Source organism: Denticeps clupeoides, chromosome 17 (genome assembly GCF_900700375.1).
Source record: "Denticeps clupeoides chromosome 17, fDenClu1.1, whole genome shotgun sequence".
NCBI classification, from domain to species: domain Eukaryota; kingdom Metazoa; phylum Chordata; class Actinopteri; order Clupeiformes; family Denticipitidae; genus Denticeps; species Denticeps clupeoides.
Window position 1 is genome coordinate 16,956,348 of NC_041723.1, and position 11,740 is coordinate 16,968,087.

The following is an 11,740-nucleotide window of genomic DNA, read 5'->3' on the forward strand; positions in this document are numbered from 1 at the left end:
GGCAAGTACAAGTCCTTAAGAACTGGGGTCACGGTCAAGGTTCTTAACTATATTATACCACCGTTCTCTAGGGGCTGAACTCAGACAACCTCGATCAGTCCTGCTTTCACAGCACACTCAGACCTTGAACCTGAGCTTCTTTCACCATTTTCTGTTAGTCATAGAGGGGTGAAAAAAAACAGTGAATTAATCAGCAGAGATGATTCCAGATTATTGTCCATAAATAAAACTATACATATCTGTAGTAGGTTAGAAACGTGGAATTATGGCCTGGATGCAGTCCAAACAGGTCCCTCACACACTACACCGCCCTGTTCTGGACGGGACGAGAATTCCTGCAACAAAACACTGTGCCCCCGCTTCCACTTGCCAGACAGAGTTCCCATTTCACAACAAAATCACTTAACTGCAGAACATTTGACGTGACTTGAATTTGGTTATTTGCGGTGTTTAATGCTGTTCTGCTGAAAGTGTATGTTCTAGTTTTGGGGTTAGAGAACTGGTGTGAAGGTGCACGTTTGTTTGATTGCTGTATTGTTGCATGTGTTCAATAAACCTGAGTTTCACCGTCTACCTACACTCCACGAGTTCTGGATGCAACATGGAATTGTAACGTTTGCGAGGCGAAATGCATCGTCAAGGATGGAGGTGACCCTGTTCTCTTCATACAGTTTATAACGAATAATAATAATAATAATAATAATGTGTGCCGCTCTCATACAGGAACATATATTAACCTCGGGTAAAAGGACACGTGGGCAGGTGCACAGGACCCAATAAATAAAAAAAAGACACACGGACCCACCCACTTTCTAAGCTTGCAAATTCCCATTCCCTGCTGCTGCACGTCATTCATAGAACCCTTTTACCGGGGTACTTCTCCGGGGCCTATGAAAAGAAATGCTGCACCATAAAAAAAAAGTGTCATTGTGCAAGATTACAGCACAGTACAGCCTTGTTTTTATTTCTTGTTGGTCCTGAGGAAGCACAATCATGCTGAGCAAGGATTAGCCTCAAATATCTTGATGTGGAGAATTTTAAACGAATCCACAAAAGTAAACCTGCGGCCGGCCGTTCTGTTCTCTGCAAGCCCGAGCTGGAAAGGTGGACGGAGTGATTCCTCTGCGGACCGGGGCTGTGTGTTCATCAGATAGAAAGCTCATTATACATCAAAGAGACACCATTGGCTGACCTGCCCTCCCACCATGGAGCACATTCCTGTCAAATCACGGCAACAATGTAATGGAAGGAGCGAGAGCCACATGCCTCATCCATTCCTGAGCATGAACCGGGCTCAAGATGTTGCATAGCGCGTCTCACGTCTTACTCTTACCTTCCAGCTAAATGCTGGAAGAATTTCAGGAATCCACTTTGAGAGCATAACAGTGGTGAGACATAGTGTGGTTTTGTGTGTGTGCAATCATGTCTAAATGAGGACCAAAATGCGGACTTGATAACTGCCGTCCCTACGGAAAAAAAACCCATTTACGTCCAAAATATGTTAAAATTAGGATTAGAAAATAGGATAATCATCATTACGGACCGACGGATCCCACTCTGCTATCCATTTGTGTTGTATTAAATAAATAAAGTATGAATAAAAATGCAGTGTTATGACTTCTAAAGGTAAAGCATCCACAGAGGCAGGCAGATGTGACACACACTATGCTTCAGCATGACAGTAAAGCGTGGGGTGCTGAGAGTCGGGGATTTACACTCTGACAGCCCTCTGTCCAGAGCACCAACAGACCTTGACACAGTGAGAAATGTGGCACAGGTTTGGGCAGAGTGCGAGCCGCTGACCGAGACGTGATTGCATGAGTGATTTCCATTTAAAACTCGATGAGTAAAACAGCCACAGGTTACATTAAAAGAAACGAAGCCACAGTCCATCCACCACCATACAATTCATTCAAATAAACATGTTATTATAAAAAAGGTCAGAAATTGAATGTGTGCGTTTGTATTTTTGTTCACATCATTATGTATGCTTTATTGTTATACTGTAATGTGATTTCAATGTCAGAACAATCTAATTAAATGAATCTGATGAAACCGTTTCACAAATCAATGGCGGCGACACCAATGCGATACAGACACGGAATGAAAAATGGTGGATGCTAAAAACCTAATGTTACAGTACGAATACAGAATCCCAGTCTTTCATATCAATTGTTTCAATCTTTAAGTGTTTTGTTAAATGGTGCCATAAGCGGATTAGAGGAAGGAACTAGCGTTACCATGTAGCTGTTTTATTTAATATAGCAATGCTAACACAAATAATTAACATGTATCAGTTCATTTGTATATTCAAATTTAGTCCATTAATTACTACATATTGTACTTTAATAAGTTATTGGGCCTGTCAGTATGACTGACTCCCTGTGGGTAGCCGTTGAAGCTAGTGGCCCAGGAGTTGAGACGCACGATCCGACATATCGGATGTATGTGCCACCAAGGGGGGGTCAGGAAAACCCAGAAAAACCCCTTGCAATGCAGAGAATGAATGGAAATATCACATATTGTTTTCTTCGGTACGTCCTACGGCCTACAAATAGGGTTCAAAATTCAAAAAGTAGGGTTTACTATTGTGCAGAGGAACTTTTCAGCTCCCTGTGGCTAGCTAATGTTATTATTTTTAGGAAATACAAGAATTAGCACATTTATAATCCGGTATTTACTGAGTACTTCATGCTACTCATACTTGAGTAAAATTTTTGGCTACTCTACCAACCTCTGTGCATATGACAGACTTATGATCTTCACCTGCAGACTTTTATTGGACATTATGACTTGATCAGCACAAAATTTAAAATAACACAATTTTGTGCATCTTTAACATTTGATATGAAATGCACTTCTCCACAAACACACAATGACGCTGAACTCACAAAGCAGATTAATGTCAATAAATATTTTCCAATCCTGACAACCACCACACAGACACAGATGAAAAGGCAGTTCCACATGAAATCCCCATGGTGACGGGAGAGGAGCACAGACGTATAAACTAGCAGTTAAAGGGATTGATGGGTAATTACAAAAGCAGATTCGATTTAGGTGAGAGTGTGTAAGGGAGATGTCTGGGTGGGACGGCCATTACAAGAACAATGTCTAGCAGTCAAATGCACACACTCACTTTCTGTGACATTTGTGAGGACCTGTTCGTATTTTATAAAAACAATACCAGTAACACACATTAATATAATTAGCACTGGCTGACACTCAAACACACACCTTGAGTACTCAAACGCACCCTCATAGTGCACATGCACGGTGAAACCCACTTACAACACAGGTCACTGCAGCTGTGGTGGTGGTGGTGGTGGTGACATCAGTGCTGAGACTCACATCTGGTCTGGTGTGACAGGAGCAGGAGGGACATCAACTGGCACACAGCACGCCAAACAAGCAGCCTACACACCACACCACTGGCAGCCAGCCCCTCTGGTCCTGCTTTTGTTTGTTGTTAAACCCTCCCTAGGGAACACAGGGACCCTTGTGGACATTGGACATACTGTAGTGAGTAATGAGAGCTCCAACATGGTTTCCACAGTGACGGCCCTGACGAATGAACATAGAGAAAAACCGCAGAACATCCCCAGGGGCACAGTGTCACATTTAAAAGACGTTGTGAGATGTGAAGGGGTTAAAATAACTATCAGCAGAGTCTATAAACCACCCGCCTTTAGATGTAGGCCACGCATGTGACTGACAGACTTGAAAGTCCTCGCCTTTTGCCTTGACTGCAGCCTATAGACTGTGCCGTCTCCTGAACTACTCTGATGGTGACAATCATGACAGACACTGAACCAATATTGTAGCATAAAAAAAATGCTATTTCATGTCACAAATGAGGTCTCTTTCGCCATGAAAGAGGAGTCGCTAAATATTTATACGCTCCAAAAATCATTGGTGGTAAATCACATTAAGCTGGGAAATACAACAAAAATATTTTTTATCATGCCATGATGTCCCATATTTTCATAGAATTGGGGTTATTATTATTATTGTTTCAAATAACCACCCATATTATACAAACTGTGTAATGGTACTTAACATACCAACTGTACTCAACAAAATGATATGCTCTTTTAAAAAAAGGTTAATACTACTAAAACACATTTTCTGGCTTTTTTGACTGACCATTAAGATTATAAGGACATTTCTTGAATGTATTAAATTACTATCCTTATGACTACTTTACTACATTATCTAAACTTAAAGCTATTGCATTATTAGCACTGAGCAGAAATTGAACATCTATAAAGCAATTTAGAAAGTCTCAAAAGGGTTATTTCAATGGACTTGTTGTGGATCCTTGACAATGTTTCGCCCTTCCATTCCAGAAGGTTTTCTAAAGATTGTTCAGATTTTCAAGAAAATAGCTCAATTTCACCCTTCATCCCATAGCTCCATCACAGTCACTTTATGTCACAATTGTCGGATATATCAAGGAAGGAGGATGCAAACACACAATGTCATGAGACAGGGGATATATTACATAGCGCACACGACAGTGGAAACATCCCCAAACAACGACCCGATGGCGAACAGAAACGATCAAGGCCGCTTTATACAAGCAGACACAGGTAAAACCAATCAGGACACATAAAAACACAGAACAAACACAAAACTTCCGTCCGAACCCCAGATCCGGAGTAGCCCCTTCCGGACCAGGTCCTGACACTTTTAAATGATGTGCTCTCTTAACCTACTAAAACCCAGAAAGCAACTGAGAGGAACCTGGTCCTGAGCAAAGCCAAAAGTTCACAACACTTACAATAACCAGTGCACGAGGAAAAATCCCGGTCCACCTCGGTCTCACAGTAAACAGCCAAGGGTGTCGTCTTCTGGGAATGAAGCCACTCCTGCTCTTCCACACTTCAGATCGCACCACTAATGTTCATACTGCCAACTCTGACTCAGAGCGTCCCTGTGTCTCTGTTTAATAGTGGACGCGTCAGCCGTGAGCCCACCTACCCCCGCCGCAGCCCCACGCTGGCTCGGCCTTCAGGGCTTCCTGTACCAGGCTGACCGTCTCTCAAGAACACCTGCATGGAGTAACCCAACTGGAGAGACTAGTTTTGTATTTGCACACTGCTCGTAACGTGGAAAGACTGCAGAATTTCATTAAACAGACAATGTAAACGACTTCACAACAGGCCACTTCCAACAGCATTGAAAACACACGGTCTGTGACTGATTCACTATTTCCAACTGAGTTGAGTACAACTTTTATTCACTTTAATTTCTCCCACTGTTCTGTATCGTGAGAGAATAATTTGGATAAAATGACTATAATTTAATGTTTTGCTCTCCAACACTGTTTCTCTTTGGAAGCACCGTGGAGCTCTGACCTGGCAATCCAATGGACTCGAAGATCACTGGAAATCTGATCTTAAAAGCCAGATAAATCTTGTAATACTTTATTGTAAAAAGGACGCACCTGTTTGACCTTAACATTTTCATCCGGAGCAGGAAAACCTGTGTAATTAAGCATGTGCAAAATGCCCACTTGAAAATAAGTAGGTCCTTCAAGAGCTGCTTGCACTTAGAAAATGTGAGCCTGTGGACGCACGTCTTCAAAAACAAGCGATATGCTGGGATAACTAATCATCTTAGCTTCATTTGAATTCCGACAGGATGAGGGGGAGGATTAAAAAAACTTGGGAGGAACCTTTATTTGGTGACCTCACCAGTTTTCCTGACAGCACAGTTCCCACTTGTCCCATCCCACTCCTGCTCTCTTCCTGAGGGGCAGGAGAACATCTTTGAGAGCCTTCACTCACCCATGACATCCTAAAACGAAGCCAAGGAGCCATCCTCCAACTCAAGACAGACATACTTTAAGCAAGGAAACGTAATGCAGCGTTCAAACATATACTGGACCCAAATGAATGTGATTTTCTTTCCCGATCTCGTCTAATCTTGTTTTAAATCTGTTTATTCTTTGCACAAGAGGTGACACGTGCAAAATTCTTGGAAAACTGCAATCAGCATTTTCCCGTGGAAAGCCTCCTGCTCTGGCCCCGGCGTGACCCCATCCAGTCCTGCAGACAGCCCACTTACCGTTACTGCGCCACCTGCGGAGATGTCGAGGGAGCGCGGAACACTTCAAAGCACGGTGCCATGATTGAGTGCTGATTGCCATGGGCCACTTGACTCATTTCATCTCCTCTCAAGGACCAAACTTTGAACGCCGTCATGGAGGCGGGTGAGAGGAAAATCTCTGCGTAATGGCCAGCTCATCCCTGATTGGTTCACCTTCAGTCTGGATCATTTTCAAATCACTCTGATCACAGCTATAGCAGAGAAATGTAGCACCCTAACTTACATATTTTAATCTGTTTTATCTCATCTTGGATACGATCTTATGCCAGAAGTGACTAATTCAGAATGATTTTAACAATGATTTTTCATATCATTATCAATTTCATTATCAATTTCTCACTTAGCTTAACAAATACTCCTGGACAACAAGCAAAGTCACTGAAGATGGTGTCAAGCATATGGTGTTGCTAGTCTGCTGACCAAGATATGGCAAGATATGGTAGCACTATGATTGCCCTACCTGACATGGTGACCCATGTGAAAAAAAAAAAACCTTTGACCAATCACAACCCATAAACGCTCAAGGTCATGGCTGATGGAGCCCATACTGTACACTGACGGAGGGGACTACCCACCCAGGGCAGCTCACCAGACCACAGACATCATTGTGGCCTAGTGTGAAAGACACTCGCCTATGAACTAGAAGACCAGGTTCAAACCCCATTTACTACAATTGTGTCCCTGAGCAAGACACTTAACCCTGAGTGTCTTCAGGGTGACTGTCCCTGTCACTACTGATTGTAAGTCACTCTGGATAATGGAGTCTAATAAATGCTCTAAATGTAAATATAGTAATTTTGCCTCTTCCAGCTACCTACAAAACCTACCAGTCATGACTTGAATATAAACCGTCTTTAGTTAGTAATCACATAGTTGGAAGTAGTCTGGGACCTTGGTTCTCAATCTCTAACAGTATGTCACACAGATGTGTATTTAAATGCAGTGTATTTATCATTCTTAATATCCTCAGAGTAGTACAAATAATATCCATTGCAGCGGATGACTGTCAGTAATAAATTATATATATACACATATATGGTAGTAAGTGGGGTTTGAACCTGTGGCTTTGGTTTCCCTTTAGATCAGGAATTGAATGAATTAAGTTAAAAGGTCACCATGCTGATGCCCATCTGACCCAAGAAATGCTGTTGGTTGGTATTGACCATTTTAGGCATTGACATTGTGTAACACCAAAACTGTCAAATCACATAGACCAGTGGGTACCAACTCCAACAATATATGGCTGTCCAAGTACCACCACAATGACAGGCATTAAAGAAGTGGCACAGGCCTCTTTGGCTGGATCACAGAGCAGGCACTTTTATTCCTAATAAATATATATAGCATTAGCATGGTGACCTTTTAACTTAATTCATTCAATCCCTGATCAAGAGGGAAACCAAAGCCACAGGTTCAAACCCCACTTACCAACATGGTAGCAATTGGATGATTGTCCCCTGTACTTATTTTATAATACACATTATTTTTTATTTCATATAGAAATTAATTTACAATAATTAGATACACTATACAGGGAGTGCAGAATTATTAGGCAAGTTGTATTTTTGAGGAATAATTTTATTATTGAACAACAACCATGTTCTTAATGAACCCAAAAAACTCATTAATATCAAAGTTGAATGTTTTTGGAAGTAGTTTTTATTTTTAGCTATTTTAGGGGGATATCTGTGTGTGCAGGTGACTACTACTGTGCATAATTATTAGGCAACTTAACAAAAAACAAATATAAACCCATTTATTTTTACCAGTGAAACCAATATAACATCTCCACATTCACAAATATACATTTCTGACATTCAAAAACAAAACAAAATCAAATCAGCGACAAATCAGCAACATTGCGTGCAGCAGCAACCACAGCCTCCCAGACACTGTTCAGAGAGGTGTACTGTTTTCCCTCCTTGTAAATCTCACATTTGATGATGGACCACAGATTCTCAATGGGGTTCAGATCAGGTGAACAAGGAGGCCATGTCTTTAGTTTTTCTTCTTTTATACCCTTTCTTGCCAGCCACGCTGTGGAGTACTTGGACGTGTGTGCTGGAGCATTGTCCTGCATGAAAATCATATTTTTCTTGAAGGATGCAGACTTCTTCCTGTACCACTGCTTGAAGGTGTTTTCCAGAAACTGCCAGTAGGACTGGGAGTTGAGCTTGACTCCATCCTCAACCCGAAAAGGCCCCACAAGCTCATCTTTGATGATACCAGCCCACCTCCACCTTGCTGGCGTCTGAGTCGGACTGGAGCTCTCTGCCCTTTACCAATCCAGCCACGGGCCCATCCATCTGGCCCATCATGACTCACTCTCATTTCATCAGTCCATAAAACCTTAGAAAAATCAGTCTTGAGATATTTCTTGGCCCAGTCTTGACGTTTCAGCTTGTGTGTCTTGTTCAGTGGTGGTCGTCTTTCAGCCTTTCTTACCTTGGCCATGTCTCTGAGTATTGCACACCTTGTGCTTTTGGGCACTCCAGTGATGTTGCAGCTCTGAAATATGGCCAAACTGGTGGCAAGTGGCATCTTGGCAGCTGCACGCTTGACTTTTCTCAGTTCATGGGCAGTTATTTTGCGCCTTGGTTTTTCCACATGCTTCTTGCGACCCTGTTGACCATTTTGAATGAAACGCTTGATTATTCGATGATCACGCTTCAGAAGCTGTGCAATTTTAAGAGTGCTGCATCCCTCTGCAAGATATCTCACTATTTTTGACATTTCTGAGCCTGTCAAGTCCTTCTTTTGACCCATCTTGCCAAAGGAAAGTAAGTTGCCTAATAATTATGCACACCTGATATAGGGTGTTGATGTCATTTGACCACACCCCTTCTCATTACAGAGATGCACATCACCTAATAAGCTTAATTGGTAGTAGGCTTTCGAGCCTATACAGCTTGGAGTAAGACAACATGCATGAAGAGGATGATGTGGACAAAATACTCATTTGCCTAATAATTCTGCACTCCCTGTATAATGTGTCTCTCTGAAATATCCTATTTTACATCAAATTGGGCTATTTTACATCAAATTAATGTGAAGATTAATATGTCAGTTCACACAGAGAATAAAGGTGATTACAGAGTGGCTGGGAGTCCAGCAACATCAAACAACAGACATCACTCCTACTCAGGCTTTCTCTGTCTAAAGTGCCTGTGACAGGGCCAGAGTTCCATGTGGCAACTATTCTGATGCCAAGTGCTGTCCCCAGTGCCTCGGCTCTCATAGGTCAACTGAGGCAGCGCCGGTCAGGGTTTCTGCTTTGCTGCTCCTGTCCTGATTGTTCCATCTGTCTCAAAATGGCTCTGAGCTTCCCATCTATCCAAAAAAAAAGCCTTCTGCTTTTTTCCTGCCAGGGTGGACAACAAGCCTGGCCAGACCGTCTGATAGTATCTGATCTGAGTCAGGTCAAGGTCAGTTCAATTAGAAGATGTTTGATTGATTGTGAATGAGCTGGATTTGCTATTTTCCAAATCAAATAAAAGGTTAGGGTGAACTGCACAGGCTTAACAGTAATGAATCAAGGCTCAAAGTCTATGCCTGCTGTATGAGATGGCTTGGATAAATGGGAAACATTGGCATACTAATGGCATACTAATCTGAAAGTAATACAGTGCTACATGGAATAAAACACAATGTTCTCCAGTATAAATGAGTCTAATGTTGGTAATATTTTGTTTTGGGGCTTTTAATTTTATCACAAATTTAATACTCATAAATAACAACTCTAAGATTCACAAAGGCCCACATCAGCACCGGGCCAATCCTAACCGCACATTCAAAATGTGTCTTGTGCACTAAAATGTGTACTGAAGATGTCCCAAAGTCCACGTTTGACTAGATAAAATATCCCATTAATTCATTCTCCCACACAAAGTGGTCTAATAAGAAGAGCAGGGTAACTTGATTTAAATGAATAAATGTAGTCCCTGTAGGCCACAAAGCCTAAAGAACTACTTCTATTTTAACAAACGCAGAAGCACATACGTCTCCAGGTGTAAGATACTTACATTAAGATCAATTTACGGCCAAAAATGGGCATTGCTTATTGCATAGTAACGGGATGCTGGGGAGAGCGCAACTCCACACACGACCACGCATCCCACTGAATAACGGGAAAACCACGCCGGCGACATCGCAGAGCCATGATTCACGCCACCACGTTGCCGGTAACACACTGATCGCCGAACGCCTGTCCGAAAATAAAAACGTAACAGTTGTTGTTCCGGGGAGAAAATAACGCGAAACCCGCCGACGGCCACGGACGCGTCGCAATCGCCTGTGTATTTCTTCTGCATTTGCGAACTGAGCGCGGCATTCGATGACATCGGGACTGTTTCAGGGACTATAGACAAAGGCATTTTCTCTCATTCTGCTCCGGCTGAACGTAAAGACGCCCCCCGAAATGACAGCAACACCTTGCAGCAGGTCCCCACCTCGCCGCTTTCTTTGTTCGCTCGGGACACGAGACGCAAGTTGTCTCAGGCCGGGCACGTATGAGGACCGTGTGCACCTGCCCGGGATGCGCAGTGACTTCCACATCTGCTCGCATCACACGGCTGATGTTCACCTCGGTCCTCCACAGAGCAGGGGGGGGAAAAAGAGGCCATTTTCATCTTACCGTTCCCGTTCAGCGCATCATGTCCCACATCGCTCTTCTATAATCCGGGCAAAGGCGTCCGAAGACCGGGGGGAAAAGCCGCGGCGGATTTCTCTCTATCCTTTCGCAAGGCGGCGGCGGCGTCTGGCTGTCGCTATCTCTCCCATCCTCCTGTCATTCCCCGCTGCAGCAGAATGGCGAGGCCACGCCCACCCCGACACCGCCTGCGCCTTACGTCACGGGAAGACAGAGCCCGCCCCCTCCTACCGCTGGCCGCGCTCACCTGCCGCCTCCCGGATCCCGGGTTGCCAGAATATGTGCGAAGTAAACACAGAGCAGGTGTGGGCAATTTAAATATAAAACAGACAGTATATAGCCTTAAATCCATAGCAGATGTGGGATATCTATTATTCACAACAAGCTGAAGTATTTGTGAAGCTATAATTCTTCTGTTATTCACTAATTGTTCCTGGTCGTTAGCGATCTCATACACATTTGAGTTTCACCACATACATTTAATTTTTTGTCACGACCTGGCAACACAGGGCCATCTGCTCTTCTTTTATATGAATGACCGAACGTGTAAACGGCATGTATTTCGTCATCTTTCGGGCATCTTGTTACTTGAGCTCAAATATATGTCGTCCGACAACGGCTTCTTGCTCAGCCCATCTTGCTCAGACAGTGTGGGCGGGAAATCTGGGTTAGGCTACTCCGTGCGTCCGGGGACCGGTCTGTGTCCCACATACACGGGCATTTGTGTTACAAGCTCGGGATAAAACCCAGGAACCCACACGGCTCGAGGAGACCTTCCCATTTTGCCTTGAAGGTGCACCTGCGGCCAGAGGATGGCGCTCTACACCTGTAGTTGTTCCATCGAGACCAGGCACGGCTAGAAAATCGGTGTTTTTTCTTCCTTCTGTCAGAGTTATGCTGCGCTCTGAAATGTCGCGTGTATGAGTGAGTGCGCGCACCAGGCGACAGAATGACCTGTGCTGTTTTGCCGTGTAAGGA

General features: G+C 43.4%; 1 protein-coding gene across 2 annotated transcripts in view; it reads right to left on the reverse strand.

The window, feature by feature from the left end:
• otud7a (OTU deubiquitinase 7A) overlaps positions 1–10,905 on the reverse strand; it is a 66,594-nt gene extending 55,689 nt beyond the window's left edge. Inside the window, exon 1 of one of the 2 annotated variants that reach the window (XM_028958648.1) lies at positions 10,748–10,905. The gene's annotated coding sequence lies outside the window, so the exon portion shown is untranslated. Of the gene's footprint in view, positions 1–4,783; positions 4,911–10,747 lie in introns of those variants that run through there. The other variant, XM_028958649.1, reaches the window with a different exon arrangement.
• Positions 10,906–11,740: the final 835 nt, after the last annotated feature.